This window comes from Lactuca sativa, chromosome 6 (genome assembly GCF_002870075.4).
Source record: "Lactuca sativa cultivar Salinas chromosome 6, Lsat_Salinas_v11, whole genome shotgun sequence".
NCBI classification, from domain to species: Eukaryota; Viridiplantae; Streptophyta; class Magnoliopsida; order Asterales; family Asteraceae; genus Lactuca; species Lactuca sativa.
Window position 1 is genome coordinate 83,146,242 of NC_056628.2, and position 17,193 is coordinate 83,163,434.

Genomic DNA, 17,193 nt, shown 5'->3' on the forward strand with positions numbered 1-17,193 from the left:
ATATGCGCTCTTTATGTGATCTTTTCAAATCCCCTTTCGGTAATTACTGATTGGCTTTGTGGAATTTGATTCGACTTGTGTAACGCATAGAGGAGTGATGAAAAAACAGGCTAATCGAAATCGAAGGGCATGATTTTATATATCTCTTATGTTAGATGATGGCCACGGCCGTTTTGTATTACGTTCAAAGTTTATGGCCGTTTGCAACGTTCAGAAACGATGATTTGCGGTTATCTGATCGGTTAGTGAAGGGACTGGAGTTACCCGATGAGACAAAACGGTTTGTGTTTGCGATTCGGGAACCAGAATCAGAGGCAGTGATATATATACTCTGTGTTCAGAATCTATCTGAAAGATCAGCCATAGATGTTGAACGCCTTGTTAGATGTGTTAAGCCAGGAGCAGTTGTGGCTCAAGTGAACGAGATTGACTTTGAGGATGTTCAGTTGTTAAGTGATGGTGATAATGAGCATCCGATTCCCACTTCTTCATTGGAAGTACTTAAGAGGTGTTTTCTTCATAAGATTGGTAAAGATACATATGAAAATGTGGCTGGGAATTTGGTCTTGAAGGAGATCTTTGGTGTTGGCTTCAATGGCCATTTTTCAACTGCAAAGAGAATAGCTGAAGAAGTCGGTTCTTCATTTCTGCTGCTTGAGTCTCCTTTTGTGCAATTGGAAAGGGATAACAACAATTCCTCAAGTGAAGTCGAATCAGGTAATAATTTTCAAGGTTTTGGTTTACAGCCTAGTAACTTGATGCCACAAAAAATGGGCTCCATCATTCCATCAAGTTCAAGTAAATATCTCATTTCAGATGATCACATTCGTTCCCAAACATTGAAGTTATTATCCTCTCATTTACTTCAACTAAACCCTAATCAAAATCCAAGTCCTATAAACATTCAGCCAAAAGACGATTATGAGGCCCCACAGTATGCACGTTCTGTATACCCCTTACTTCAAGATTTACACAACATATTTCTTGAAATACCCTCAATTGGACGTTCTCTAGCTTATGCACAAAAGATGCTTCATGATGTAAGCAAAGGTGAGGGCATTGACACTAAACTCCTCTCAGAAGTCTACACATTTCGAATTGCAGTTGAGGGCTTAAGAATTGCTCTAAACAATGCTGGTAGAATGCCAATAAACAAAACAGGAAACCATCAAACACCCAAAACAGATTTTTCCACTCTCCCAGATGAAGAAAAATCACACGCTCTTCTTGCAAATGCACTTCGTAGTCAAACAAAGAATTTCAACTCCATAGTGGCAATCTTGGATGCCAGCACATTATCCGGTTTAAGAAAACACTGGAACACAGAAGTCCCTCAAGAAATCGAAGACACCATTGAAGAGCTTGTTGCAGAGTCAACAAAAGATGGAGAAACAACAAATCATGACAAAAAAAGAAGATTAACAAACAAACCAGTAGTAGCAGTAGGAGCAGGGGCAACAGCAGTGTTAGGAGCTTCATCTCTTTCTAAAGTTGTCCCAGCATCAACTTTTATAAAAGTTGTCACCTTTAAAGTTCCTGCATCTCTAAAACTCATAATGACACAGACCCAAAAGCTTGTTTCCATTTCAATCAGCAAGATTCTTGGTCCTTCAAAAGTTATTGCTCCCAGTTTCTTCAATTCTGGAGTAAACACTACATCTTCCATGAAAGCAGCTGCTTCTGCTGAGAAGATAAGAACTGTGGTTCACAGTGTGATAGCATCTGCTGAAAAGACGAGTCTTTCAGCAATGAGAACAGCTTTTTATGAGATTATGAGGAAAAGACGAGTTCGCCCTATTGGTGTGCTTCCATGGGCGACATTTGGATGCAGTGTGGCTACATGTTCAAGTTTGCTTGTATATGGTGATGGAATTGAATGTGCTGTTGAATCTCTTCCTTCAGCTCCTTCAATTGCTAGTTTGGGTCGTGGGATTGAAAGCTTGCATCAAGCATCACAAGCTGTAGAACAAATGGAAAGCTTCAGGATACAAAACTCTATCGAATCGCTTGTCAACAGGTTTAAAAAATGGAATCTTGCCTCATGAAGTAAGATTTTGTACTTCTTTTTTTGGTTATATAAAAGTATGCATTCTTATAGAACAAAGTTTGGTGATTTCTTGTGTAGATTGGAGGTGATAAATTGATAATAGAATGTGCTTTGTTTGATAATATGATATCTTTTGTACATTGCTTGAATATTTGGCTTATGAATATTTATTTTAGTAATATGCATTGAACTTTACTTTGAGAGATCAACTCATAAATAAAAGAACATGTTAAGAATTGATCATCTGGCACTTATATGGAAACTTATCAATGTACGAAAACGTAAATTTTAGTTTTTTTTACTGATAGTAATTATTTTACATCATATGATGCGAAAAGTTGCAAGTAAAAATGTAAAGAAGAAGAAAATCGGTCTGTGTTATATATTTTGGACTTACGTCAGTGTCAGGGGCAAAAGTGGCAATCCATCCCATTTTTTCAGAAGTGCAATTTATAGGTAATATTTAAATAATAATATGAACTTTTGTTATGCCAGATTATATGATGATACTTACTCTTCTTTTTGGTTAGGCTATGAAGAATTTTGTTTTGGGGGAGAATGCATATGTTTTTCAGCTTTTGAGATTTGCCAAAAGACTAGAGAAGATCTGTTGTCAAATAGTCAACTGCACTCAGGTTTTTCTCTAACTTTCTAAATTACAAATTTGCAAAATGTTGTTTAGTAATTGCTTAATTGTGTTTTGGGACTACATATACTTTTGGGAATCATTCCAATTTTTTTTTTTTATTATTTTTATTTTAATTGTCCTAAACCAAACATACTTGAATCAAACACCAACTAACTTTTTTGAATAAAGTAATGATTTAGGAAATTGAGCACTTGGATGCCCTTAAATATCAAAACAGAAAAGAATTGACCAAATTGCCCCCTGACTCTTGAATCCAATCACGTGTGTATATGCAGGCTCCTAATTCCCCATTTATGTACTTTTTATTTTTTTTAATGAAGTTATTGTACATTGTGACCTTACAATCTATGTTTCCACTTTCATGCTGTTGCCACTTTTTTACGCAAGATTCTTGTTAACAATTAATGCAATCAATTGAAAAGTTGAAAAAAATAAAATATTTTCAGAAAAGAATTGATACCAATATTGTTACATGCTTTGTTTCAAGCTAAGTTGCACATAAACGGATACGGCAATGGGAAACAGATACATAAACGGAAACGTGAAACAATAAAACTCAAAAATTCAAGATACAAATACAACAAAGATACGGTAATATTAGGGGTGGCAAATCATGCTATCGTTTCGTGTTTCAGTCTGACACGACACGACACGATGTCGTGTTTTTTTTAACTAACACGAAAACGAACGAATTAAAAAACGACAAACACGACACGACACGAAAAATATATCATATACTAAAAACTAGTTGATTTAACGAATACTTTATCAAATACGACACAAAAACACGACAAACACAAAAAACATGATAAAAAACTGCTAAATTGTATCAATTTCGTGTCGAATTTTGAACACGACACGACATCATGTTTTTTATAGTTAACACGAACACGACACTAACATAAATTCAATTTTCAGTTTCGTTCAAATTTCGTTTCGTGTCGTGTCATAAATTGCCACCCCTAGATTTAGGTTCTATGGAAAACAAAAAACCCTAAAAATAAAAAAAAATGCATAAAAAAAAATACTTAGAGATCACAAAAAAAAGAACTAAAATTTTTTTATGAAAAAAATTGTAGGTTTTTAAATAAATTCGCTGATTTCTTTTTTGAATTTTTTTAATTTAAAAAAAGTAGTTTTTATTTTTTTTTCAGCGAATTTATTAAAAAACCTGCGAATATATATATATATATATATATATATATATATATATATATATATATATATATATATATATATATATATATGTTAGGTTATTTTGTTTTTACTAAGTATTGTGTACCAGAATGCACAGAGCTGGACCAATGGATGAAATTAATCAATGGACATGATTTGAGAGTGTATGATATTACAATGGGGTAACATGTAGCATATAATCACACAATTTTAAGCAAAATGGTATTTTGGACAATTAACTACATTTATAAAAGGAAATTTTCGGATTTTTAGGGATGATTAATTATCCTAATTTAAAAAAATCTGAATTTTTAATTAATTCAATTTCAATTTTTTACCAATTTTATTCTATCAGAATATTTTTTGTTAGAATGATGCTCTTTCAGAATTTTATTCTAATAGAATATTATTTTGTTAGAATGACAGAATGTCAACCATAAACTAGTAAATATATTTTCGATTTTATTCTTGCAGAATATATTTTCAATGCAGATATTTGATTTGAGAAATAAAAAACAAATAAAAAACAAATTCATTCATATTCTTACAGACTAATATCCTTATACATTTAAAATAGTTATACATATTCTAAAAGAATATCATAAAAAATGAATAAAATTCTTAAAAAATAGCATTATTGAATATATAATTATTGAACAAATACACTTGATCTTCTTCAGTGGTCCGTATAATCCACTTGATCTTCGCATATATACTTGTTGTTGAACTCGATTCCAAATATTTTTCTTGTATAATCAATATTGAATTCCTTCTCTATGCAATTCTGAAAGAATAAGATACATTACTCGTTAGTATTACCCGTTAAACAAATATACTAGTTAACAAACATTCTTAAAGACATTCTAACAGAATACATTTATATAAAATAAATTATGACAAACAACATTACAAAATGCACTTAAATAACATTCTTTTAAAAATCTTTTGCGAATAATAGGCATCAAATTGATGATTGTTACTAACATCATTCTAAAAGACATTCTGCAAGAATGATTCATTTAAGCTGTAACTAAAAAAAACATACTATAAATTCTGAAGTACACAATACAACCATTCTAATAGAATGTCGCAGACATTGAAATTCTATCAAAATACATATAAACAATTAACCAAAATTCTATCATAATGCATATAAACAATTAACCATTCTAATAGAATGTGGCAGACATTGAAATTCATTTACACAAGTATCTGAATTCCAATTGAAATTCTTACTAACAATTAACAAATGGTTTATTTTTACACCAAATAACATGACCAGAACTAGTAAAAAAAACCTAGATTTCAACTATGCATTTTATCGAACACTTGGTGTGCTTCTTCAATTTCTTCAAAAAAAAAATTAGTGAGAGTCTTATCAATTCAGTTTCTTGGTGGTCAAGAACTGGAGATACAATTAAAAAAACATGTTATGATTAGTACAAGAGCATACCAATTCAGTTTCTTGGTGGTGTCGTTGACGACCTAAAATCCCCTGTTGCCTTTGTTTTCACCTCCTTTTGCAGAATCCACAACAGGCATCGAGCACCTCTTCACCGCCATCTGCTGCTGTTGCTTTTCCCCGGATTTCTTGATGTCTAGACCACGAAGCAACCCTAATCAACAAATTAGGGCATAAATCTTCAGAATCCGATGTTTAGACCACGAAGCACCAGCCTTAAACTGAACCCTAGCCTGCCTCAACCTGAAATCAATCATACCATGAGACCTTTCACTACTGATATCATTATGGTCTTCAACATATGTAGACGAGGAAACAAATATTGCCTGAGCAGCCGTCTCATTTTTCTTTGTTGAAATAGGTAACGATGGAGAGTCAATAGAGGGATCGCTAGAGAAAAAGACGATGTTGGATGCAGACGAAGGAGGGTAGTGAAAGAAGAAGAATCGGAGTAGAGAATTTTGTGAGGAGGCGAGATAGTTTTGTGAGCGACGACTGAATTATAAAGGGATGGTGGTTTTCTAGGGTTTAACTAATTAAGGAGAGATTAATTGAATGATTTTTATCATAATTAGATATACTAAGTTTACCATTATACCCTTTTTTAATTTAATTAGTGATTTATTGTTTTCTGAATTCTCATTGGTGCATTTAGGCACACACTATTTGTTAAAACATTTGAACATATATATATATATATATATATATATATATATATATATATATATATATATATATATATATATATATATATATATATATAGGGTTAGGTTATTTTGTTTTCACTATTGTGTGCCTGTATGATTGATTTTGGACCAATCATTTTAGTTATTTTAAGAAAGTAATTAATGCATATTACATGTTGAAGATATAATGGGTATTAATTACATCTTCAGCATTTAATATGCATTAATTAGTTTCTTAAAATAACTAAAATGATTGGTCCAGAATCAATCATACAGGCACACAATAGATAGTGAAAACATTTGAACCTAACTCTTTCTCTCTCTCTCTCTCTCTTTCTCTCTCTCTCTCTCTATATATATATATATATATATATGTATATATATATATATATATATATATATATATATATATATATATATATATATATATATATATATATATATATATATATATATATATATATATATATATAGAAAAGCTCAATAGAGAACCATAATTATTGGTTCTTCAAGGAACCAAATCACTTTCAAAATCTGATTCATCTAGTGAGAGATCAGCAACCTACAAAAATCCAACATCCACCGTTGAATCAAAAGCATCTCCATCCACATCCCACATCTTTGCATCGTCATTCGAAGTCCTTGACAAAAGTCGTAGATTATTGCGGATGTAAACCAAGTCTTGAGCACGACTTGTAGTCAACTTGTTCCTTTTAAGCGAATGAATAAATGCATAAGTATTCCAGTTATGCTCAGCACAAGAAGAACTAGGTTTGTCCAAGTAATCTAAAAGCCATAGTTTGGAAAAAAGGAGTTTGAGCATCAAAGTTAACCCACCAAATTCTTGGGTTCCATAGTAGCCATCTTTAAAATGTTTGTTAAATCTTCAAAAGGACCACTCTTAAATGACAACTCTTAAATGACAACATTGCATACTCATCAAGAACTTTGTTATACTCATCATCATTAGGAAACAACCTTCGAAAATATTTCATCATTTCTTGTGAAATTTCTCCATTCCTATATGGAGCACATCTTGTAGAATCCTTAAGTAACCATGTATCACTATAATATCTACAACATTTAAAAGTTAAAACATAAATATATAATAAAAATCAAGTTTATAATTTAAAATCTTATACCTTGGATGTAAAGAATGAGCTAAACAATGTAGGGGAGTGTTATTCTTCATCCATCGAGCCACTAAAATACGATGCACAACATCATAAAAGCTACTTATTTAAAATGTCGGACGTTTTTCTTTCTTGTAGATTTCAATCTTTACTTTCTCAATCATAGAATCACATATCGCATACACCAAGTGTAAACATGGCTTGTCGCTATCAAGCTCTAATAATCTCATATATAGGTCCATTGAAACTAAAAATATATGCTACTTTGTCCCACCAATCATCATTCAAAATATATTCTTTCACAGTGTGATTTAATCTATAAGAAGACCATTCTTCGCTTATGACCATAGCTTGAAGACCCATTTTGATAAGTTTCAATCTCTTAATCATCACAATGATGGAGGCAAAGTGAGTGTCGGCAACCGAAAGCAGCCTAAGATGAGTAAACTTGGTGAAAATCGAGTCTCATGGTATGGTTCATGATGAAATTTTTTATTGCAAGCGCCTCTTTGTGAACTTCTTTTATCCAGCTGCACTGTTCATATGTTAGTTAATTTGTTTCCACATTCCTCGGTGAACAAATGTTCTTCAAAGCAAGATTAAGTGTATGAATAACACATGGTGTCCAATAGATGTGAAGAAACTGACTCTCTATAATCTTTCTAGCCGTCTTATAATTTGCTGCATTGTCATTAATGATTTGCACAACATTTTGATGACTAATTTTATTGATGAGTTCTTTCATCAATTCAACAATATAAAATCTATCTTTTACTTCCTCAAAACAATTCAATGCCTTTAAAAACAAATGTCACACCCCAAAACCGGACGGCGGAAACGTTCTGGGGTGGATGACGTCATGTCAAGTATCACAACACATGCATATAGTAATCAAAGTACAACAAAACATTGCATTAATAGTAATAGTTTTACATGGTTACATTACAATACACCAAGGTAATACAAGTAATACAGACAGATATATACAAGTACAGCGAGGCACTAAGCTATCTTCATCAACAGCTCCGAGATGTACCTGTCTAATGTTAACCTGAGAATACAAGTTATTTGAAAAGCGAGTATCAACATTTTTACAAATGCTGGTGAGTTCATAAGCATTTAGTGACGTTTTCATTCAAATAACTTTAATAAAAGTAGTAGTTTAAGTGATTTCAGTGTATTAGAGTCCTTTCCAGAAAATCCTATATTTTCTTTAATAATAGCAGCCTTCTACCAAGACTGGTCACTAATGTGTGGTAAAAAGTAGTTTTCCCTAAGTTGCTATCATTATCAAAATACTGAATTTGATTATTGAGGAAAGCAAACGACATCAGAGAATATCATATGCCTCAGCAGTGAGGACTGCTGACTAAGGTAAGGAACCATAGACTCCAGGAAAGTATCAAACGAACGACACGCTTGGTTCAGTCTAACAAGTGGAGGCACAGACCCTAGAAGGTACCAAATGAAAGGTACAACTAGTAAGGTCTAAAACAGTGAATACAGACTGCAGACAAAGATACGTCTAGCAAGGTCTAAAACAGTGAACACAGTGAATACAGTGGATTCTGTGAATGCAGTGAATACAGACCCCAGACAGCATCAAATGAAAGATACGTCTTGTAAGGTCAAAACAGAGGAGACAGACCCCAGACAGTATCAAATGAAAGATACGTCTTGTAAGGTCAAAACAGTGTGACTCTGAAAATGGGTTACCAGCATACAGTGTAAATTGCTGGCGAAATACCGTTACCTTAAAGCCATGAATTATAAGGTAACCCGGGATACTCGTAACCATACTAACCGACACTAGAGTACCAGACGCCCTACAAGCGTCTATATAATGTGACATTTGTCACCCCTTGGCTTGGTGAGCCGTGGACTGTAGCTAGCAGTCAGGGTGCGGGGGTGTCAATCCCGTATAGATCTATACACACAATGTCCGCTCTCCCTACAGGAGACTCTGGTTACCAACTAGACGACGGAGAAGGCCGTGTCCTGAAGATGCATCCCAAATAGTGGGTAGAGACTTCCAACTAGTGGGTTTCTAATGTAAGTGTTGAACTAGAGGTAGAGACTCATAACTGAACTGACTGAAGTAACCCATATGTCTATGCTTGTGTACATAGTATATAACTAATAAATCAAACGACTTTCGGATAGACATCCGATCCCACCAGACCACATCTCAACGAAGAAAAGGAAATAGGGCGGACAAGCTTTCCTAAGTCCTTCAATCATTATTTATATGTATCTATGACATACATCTAACTACGCTCGAGTGTGTATCAAGTGGAATCATACAGTGAAGTATAAGTGTACAGTGTGGAATAACCGACTTGTGAAGTATAAGTGTACATTGAACTATCCGAGTCGTGAAGTATAAGCGTACAGAGTGGGATAATCGAGTCGTGGAGTATAAGTGTACCAAGTATAAGTGCATCACGAAGTAGAGACGGCAATAAGTGAGGTAAAAACGTCTATCAAGTATAAGAGGCTACAAGTATAAGCGGTATAGAGACAAAATCCGATATAAGCGTATCGCGAAGTGAAAGCGTTATCGAGTAGGAGTTCAAAATAAGTAAAAGTGAAGCAGCAGTAACAAGCAAGTAAAAGTATACGTCGTGAAAGTGAATTTTGATGAAAAACCTTTATACTCGGGAAAATCACAATGTGTATTCTTTTGTAAAAACATGTTTGAAAGCCTTTGGAAATCCTTCATAAACCAGTTTAGAATGAATTTAGATAAAACAGTACAAGTAAGAGTTTTGAAACAAATGAAAACCTTTTTGAAAACCATTATAGTGTCCTACTCGGTAAAACAGTGTACAGTGTCGTAAAATCTTGTGCATGCGGGTTATCAATCACATGTGATTGATATGATAACTGGCATGTTTAACTTGTATTCTCCCCCTATAAAACATGTTAAAACATTTAAAAGGTTCATTCAGGGGTATGAACTCACCTGGTGTAAGTAGGTCCGACGAAGGTGCCGTTTGGGCGTTCGGTGTCACGCAAGGACTTGAACACACACAATGACCTATTTAACATATGATAACATATGTTCACATACAATTAGTATATTTAATACTAATTAAACAAATATACGCACTCACAGGAGCGGAAAACACTTTGGTTAAGTGTTTGGGTGTCTCGGGTAACGTTTAAGGGTGTGTATGGCTAAGAAATGGAGCTTACTATCCAAGAGTACACTCCCCAAGTTGTGTTTACGGCCCATGAGTTTACGGCCGTAAACTCATGGTGATGAGTTCTAGGGTGTTTAAGGCTTCTAGCTTGTTCATGGGATTTTTCTAAGTACTTTTCATAAAAGGCATGAGTGGTTTTGAGGCTTCTAAGGGCATTAACTTGGAGTTTATGGCCTAGGGACACTCCTAAGGGAGTTTAAGGCCATAAACTCTCACCCTTAGAGTTTTGTGAAGTTTCAATCCCCTATTACCTTTCTAGCAATTTCTAATGGAGTGTGATGCTATTTTGGGGGATTAAAACTATCATTTGAATGTGTTTTGGGGAGTTTACGGCCTAGACCTATGCTTGGGCCGTAAACTCCTTTTAGTCCCTCCATTTCTTGTGTTTAAGCCCTTAAATCCTTCCTAGTATTTTATGGTAAATGTCTAAGGCCATTTGGGGAAGCAAAACCACACTTTGGGCATGATTTGGGGTGTTTACGGCCTTGGTATAGACCTGGGCCGTAAACTCCTTTTTATCCTTCATTTTGATGTGTTTAATTGATCCAAACCCCAAATACTAAGTCCCTAAATTATGTATGAAGCCTAAGGGTGGTTTGGGAGTGTTTTTGGGGCATTTTGACATGGTTTAGAGGGGTTTACGGCCTAAGCATGTGCTTGGGCCGTAAACTCACTTTTATGCCCTAAATCATTGAGTTTTGATGTTTAAACACTCCTAGGCTAGATCCCTAATTAGTTTCCAAGCTTAAGGGCAAGTTTAAAGGCATGTTTGACACCATTTTAGGGGTTTACGGCCCTAGAGTGTTCTTGGGCCGTAAACTCCTTATCCCATGCCTTCTTGGATGGTTTTTGGGCTATAACTACAGCTAGTAATGTTTAGAACAAGCTAGGGTAAGCGGACTTACAATTTGGAAGCGTTTGGTTGCGGATTCGGGGCGAAAACGGGTCTAGAGAGAGAGTATAGAGAGAGAGTGTAAAAAGTCTCCAATGGACTCCACTCACCCTTATATAGGGTTCATAGTCGGGGCTCAGTGGAATTTTACCCGATACTTCCGTTAAACGGGGCTTTTGGTCGCACCCGATTTAGTGGTCGTAATAATAAAACTTAACATTTTCCAAATAAATGGAAATGTGTGTCCTGTGTTTTTATTTCCTTTTATCACGACTTAACGGCATGTTAAATGTAACCAAATGAAATGTTTATTAAATTGACGCCCTCTAATTAACGGAACTTTTATACAGTGGAATATTCCGTTAACGGTAACGGGGAAATGTAACGGGACAACTTGGGTTGTCACAACAAATGACCATTTACCTGAGGTAGCCATGAAATTGATTAGAGGTTTTCTTGTAGGATCACTCCAGCCATCACTCACAATAGTCACCCTTTTTTTCCATGTAGATCGCAGTGGTTCCAATAGCTTATGAACATTATCTTTTTCTTTTTGTAGTAATGTTGTTCTTAGCTTTATTATAACCGAGAGGTACATAACCATCAATTTTGTTGTCAGCAGCAAAATGAAAAGCCCTGAGATAGTGTGGATTTCTTGCAAGATTAAAAGGTAAACCTATGGTATAAAGCATTCTTCTTATGTCTTGATCCAGTTGGTCCCAAATTTCAACACCAGAAGCTCTTTCAATAGGTGTTGAAATACATTTTCTTTTCTTAAATCCAACATCGGCTTCACATGGAAACTCGACTTCTTTCGCTTGTGACTCAGCTTTCTTCTGTTCATATGCATCTTTTAATCGTTTCATGTTAAGTTTGTCAGTTGTCGTTGCTTTCCTGCAAATAGAAGTCCCGGTATATTCAATTAAAACACTATGATTGACATGATTTCAAGAAGGCACATAATAAGATCCAAAATCTTTAGCAAAATAATTATTTGCATTTTGCACATTATCTATTTTTTGTTACATTTATTATTCCTAAACAACAACATGAATCAAATCAATTGATCAATGATCATTTATCTATTTTTTGTTACATTTATTATTCTTAAACAACAACATAAATCAAATCAATTGATCAACGATCATTAACATTGTCCAAAAAGACTTAAAAGTCTTAATGTTCCTAATTTATTGAAAAAAATAGATTTATCCTGTCTATACTATTAAACTAAAACGAACATAAAAACATTACAAAATCAACAACCGAAAATCCATAAGTTATAAATAATCATTTTCTGTAGAGAACATTCCATTAAAAAAAAATTGAAATAGTTTATTCTATCAAATTGAATTTTTTGTAAGAACATAATGAGTAATTATTAAAAGTTTAAAAGTTATGACTTATTGAATAAATAAAACTAATAGATGAAAATTCTAGGTTTAGTGGACAAAAGACATGTAAAATGCTCAAAACCAAACCTTATTTTTTACAATACCAATCACAATATCTACCAAAACAAAAATTCCAAGATAATGTAAAACAATAAAGTAACTTATAAACATAATATTCGTAAACAAAAAAATGAAACCAGGCTTCATAAACGACCTTACAACACCCATATAAGAAAGATCTCACACCAACAACCAAACACAGTTAAAAAATCACACAAACACACACAAACTAAATTGTGTAGTAGATTACCTTTTATACCAAACAAATGTGTTCTAACTCTAGAATATAATCCTTGTTGGGTTTCACTGCAAAAGTTACACTTGAATTTCCAACATCCTCCTGCTCTAACAAGTTTTTCCAGCTTTGTCACATAGTCCCAAAATGGAGGTTGGTCTATTGTTGATGATGATCCTTGTGATTGTGACTGTGTTTCGTGTTCTTGAGAAGCCATCAAAATCGGTCTTTGATTTCTTAATTGGTGAATGGTTTGGTGATCTTCTTCTTCTGTTTCGTAATCACTGTGATCGTTTATTCTTCTGTTTTGTGATCACTGTGATCGTATTTGGCGAGGCAGTAGACAGAGTTGAGAGTCAATCGGCTTAGGCTTGTAGGGCAATAAGTTATCAGTCGATTAATATAGCCCATTAGACTTTGTTGGACTGAAAAAGCTCATGCAAAACCTAAAAAAATGGAAACTTGGCGGAAACTGCAAAGAAACGTTTCGTGTTTACCAGATACGTCATGGAAACGTTTCCATGGTGTTTCCGTTTCCACAGCGTATCGGATACGGGAACGGCGACCAAATTGAAGTTTTTGTGCTTCATAGTATATTTGTCCATTCATTATCTTTCAAGGGTATGGATAAAAAATTTTAGTTTTCGTCCATCTACATAAAACTTCATGTCTTTCTTATATATATATATATATATATATATATATATATATATATATATATATATATATATATATATATATATATATATATATATATATATATATATATATATATATATATATATATAGTGTTTATATATTTATGGCAAAAATAAATTTCATAACTTTTATCATCTCAAATGATCAAGGGACTAAAAATATGACAATAATATTTAATAGATCATAACAGTTTCATATTTTAGTCTATTTAGATGATGAAAATTATTTGTTATAAATATATAAAAATAATCATACCCGGCGTTCATATTTTTAGTCTCCGATGAAAATTATTTTTGCTATAAATTAGGAAAGAATCCCGTTTTGCGGGATTGTATACGCCAAAGAAAAAACACAAACACAGGTACAAATGTATGTATCAGAGATCACTCTGAAGAATAAAGTCAGCCAAACCATCATTTGAGTTCCATATCTATACAACCATAACTAATTGCTTTGTAATACTTATGCATACATTTGACCAATTCACCCCAAAAATGAGATAGGGGCAAAGTAATTTATGCATATATTTACTCAATTGATGATTGGATTTGAAAGAAAAGGCAAAATCTATTCTATCATTAGTGGAACTTTTTTTTGATGGGTTTGCTTTTTATATTTTTTTCTCCTTTGCATTCTTTGGTTTCCACGTGCTGGACAGAGCCAGCATATACGTGTTGCTCTCTTCTTCTATCTTTTAAGGTAAAGAATAAAATGTACCCATGAAGGAAACGTATGAAATTTTTTGAAGCATACCGCTGCCAAAATTATGTAAAAATGTTAATTTTTTTCTTTTTTTTTTTGGATAAAAACCAAATTTCATACCAATGTGTTAAGTGATATTATACTTTTTTTCTTTTTAAGATATATTCAATTCAGGATAATGTATGTCTGAGAAGCAAAACAAATCACTTTCTCCATACAAAATTAAAAATGGGACAATTATTGATTTTAAATAATATAGAAGATAAAAAAAGGGAAATATAGGTTTTTTTACCTGAACAACTTCATTAGCAGCTTACACAGAAAGATATAAGAATGATTACAGAGAAGTGAGAAAAAAGGAGAGACAACACACTAATTTCTTATTAAATCTTACCTGAAACGAAAGTTACAAAGAAGAAAAAGTTTGAATTACGGATTGTCTCTATTTCGTGCTTTGAATCCCCGTGAATGTTCTCCACGCAGAAATCGGAGCCCACAATCGATTAGCCCCATCTTTGTTATCCCATCTCACTCAAAGCCAAAGCATCCATAGAAGGTTGAGGATATTCAGGTCCATATGTGGTTACCCGACCCGGCGACTGCAAATTCCTGGACTTGATCCCAAAATCACAAGGAAATTGTTACTTCTGAAAGTCGTGAAGAATTGCTTCGTGTCAAGAACTGAGGTTGGTGATGATTATGCATCAAAAAGTGACAAATTGGCGCCTGATACCAAGACCTCTCAGAAACACCAAAACTATTATATATATTATTTTTTATTTTAAGTTGTTTAATTTAAAAATATATATTTTTAACAAAATCCGATCATAATTTACATATTTAATTATTAGTAATATTATAACAATCCAACTAATTCATTTGTAACGTATTCGATCATAATTTACATATTTTTCTATTTTAGGTTGTTTAAATTAAAATATATTTTTAGGTTGTTTAAATTAAAATATATTTTTCTAACAAAATCCGATCATAATTTAAACCATTATATAATCTTTTCTATTTTAGGTTGTTTAAATTAAAATATATTTTTCTAACAAAATTCGATCATAATTTACATATTTAATTATTAGTAATATTATTACAATCCAACTAATTAATTTGTAATGAATGTTTTAATGCCTAATTAATTTCCATTTCGTTTTACCTAATTTTTAAAGTATAATATTCGATAGCGGAATAGTTTTTCACACAACATCCACGAGTAAAACTAGTTACGAAATGGATTCATTTCTACCTTCAATAAGCGTCTTGTGGGTTTTTATAATTCATTTAAGTTCTCTAGCTGGTGATGTTTCATCGATCTTCATAATCTATATTTTTAAATCATTAAATACCGTTCACGTTTGTAAATATGATTTCGATCTCTTTTAATTCCCAGATGGCGGTGGTATTGGAATTAACTACGGATTATTGGGAGACAACCTCCCTCCTCCAGACCAAGTCGCAACCCTCTTAAAGTCAAGAAACATATCACGAATTCGTATCTTTAGCCCCGACCTCAACGTTCTTAACGCTCTACAAAACTCCGGAATTCAAGTGATCATTGGAACCTTCAATCAAGAAGTAGGTACTCTTGCAGGAGATATCAACTTTGCAAAAGCATGGGTACAAACCAACATTATCCCGTACGTACAAACAATCAAATTCCGTTGCATATCCATTGGTAATGAAGTCATCCTAGGTGATATGAATTCTTTGGTGTTCCTGGCGATGCAAAATATGAACTCAGCTTTACAATTCTTCAGTCTTTTTCAAATTCCGGTGAGTACAACCGTCGGGATTAATGCACTAGCAAGTTCATCTCCTCCTTCAACTGGAGATTTTTCAAGTGATGTCAAGCTTGCAATCGAACAAATCGCATGTTTCTTAGCTAACAACGGTTTCCCACTTTTGATCACTGCGTACCCTTACTTTTCTTACATCCATGAACCAAGTTCAATTCAATTATCGTTTGTGTTATTCACCTCTCGTGATGTTGTAGTGATAGATGGAAGTCTGGAGTACAAGAATATGTTCGATGCCATGGTTGATGCGGTTTACTCCGCATTGGAAAAGGTTGGTGCAGGTGGTGATTTTGTGAGAGTGGGTGGCCGTCACAAGGGAATGGTGATTTCACGACGAATGAACTGGCTCGAACCTATAATCAGAATCTTTTGAACCACGTGCGTGGTTCTGGTACTCCTAAGAAGCCCGACAAGAATGTGGAGACATATGTTTTTGCACTTTTTAATGAGAACCAAAAGGATCCAGGGGTTGAACAACATTTTGGCTTGTTCAATCCAGACATGACTGAAGTGTATCATGTTGATTTTTGAGTATATATAGAAATTGATCAAGAATGTAACTTTATTATTGTGTGAAGAATTGTAATTGAAAAGGGAATTGTACTTCATGAATTACAATCTATTGTGGGGTGTCTATGGTTTTCAATATTTTTTTTTAATTTTGTTTTTGAACTTGCGAAGAATATTAAATTGGGAATAATTTAAAAGGTTAAAAGCCATGACTTATTGAATAAATAAAACTAATAGACGAAAATTCTAGGCTTAGTGGACAAACAATATGTAAAATACTCAAAACCAAACCTTATTTTTTACCAATACCAATCACAATATCTACCAAAACAAAAATCACCAACAAAAATTCCAAGATAATGTAAAACAGTAAAAACACCCTATAAACATAATATTCGTAAACAAAAAGATGAAATCGGGCTTCATAAACAACCTTACAACACCCATATAAGAAAGATTCCACACCAACAACCAAAAACACTTACACACAAAATAAAAAATCACACAAACACACACACACACACTAAATTGAGTAGT

General features: G+C 33.4%; 1 pseudogene; it reads left to right on the top strand.

Annotated features, from left to right (window-relative positions):
• Positions 1–2,318: 2,318 nt before the first annotated feature.
• On the top strand, positions 2,319–16,968 carry LOC128126705 (putative glucan endo-1,3-beta-glucosidase GVI; annotated as a pseudogene).
• The last annotated feature ends 225 nt before the right edge of the window (positions 16,969–17,193 follow it).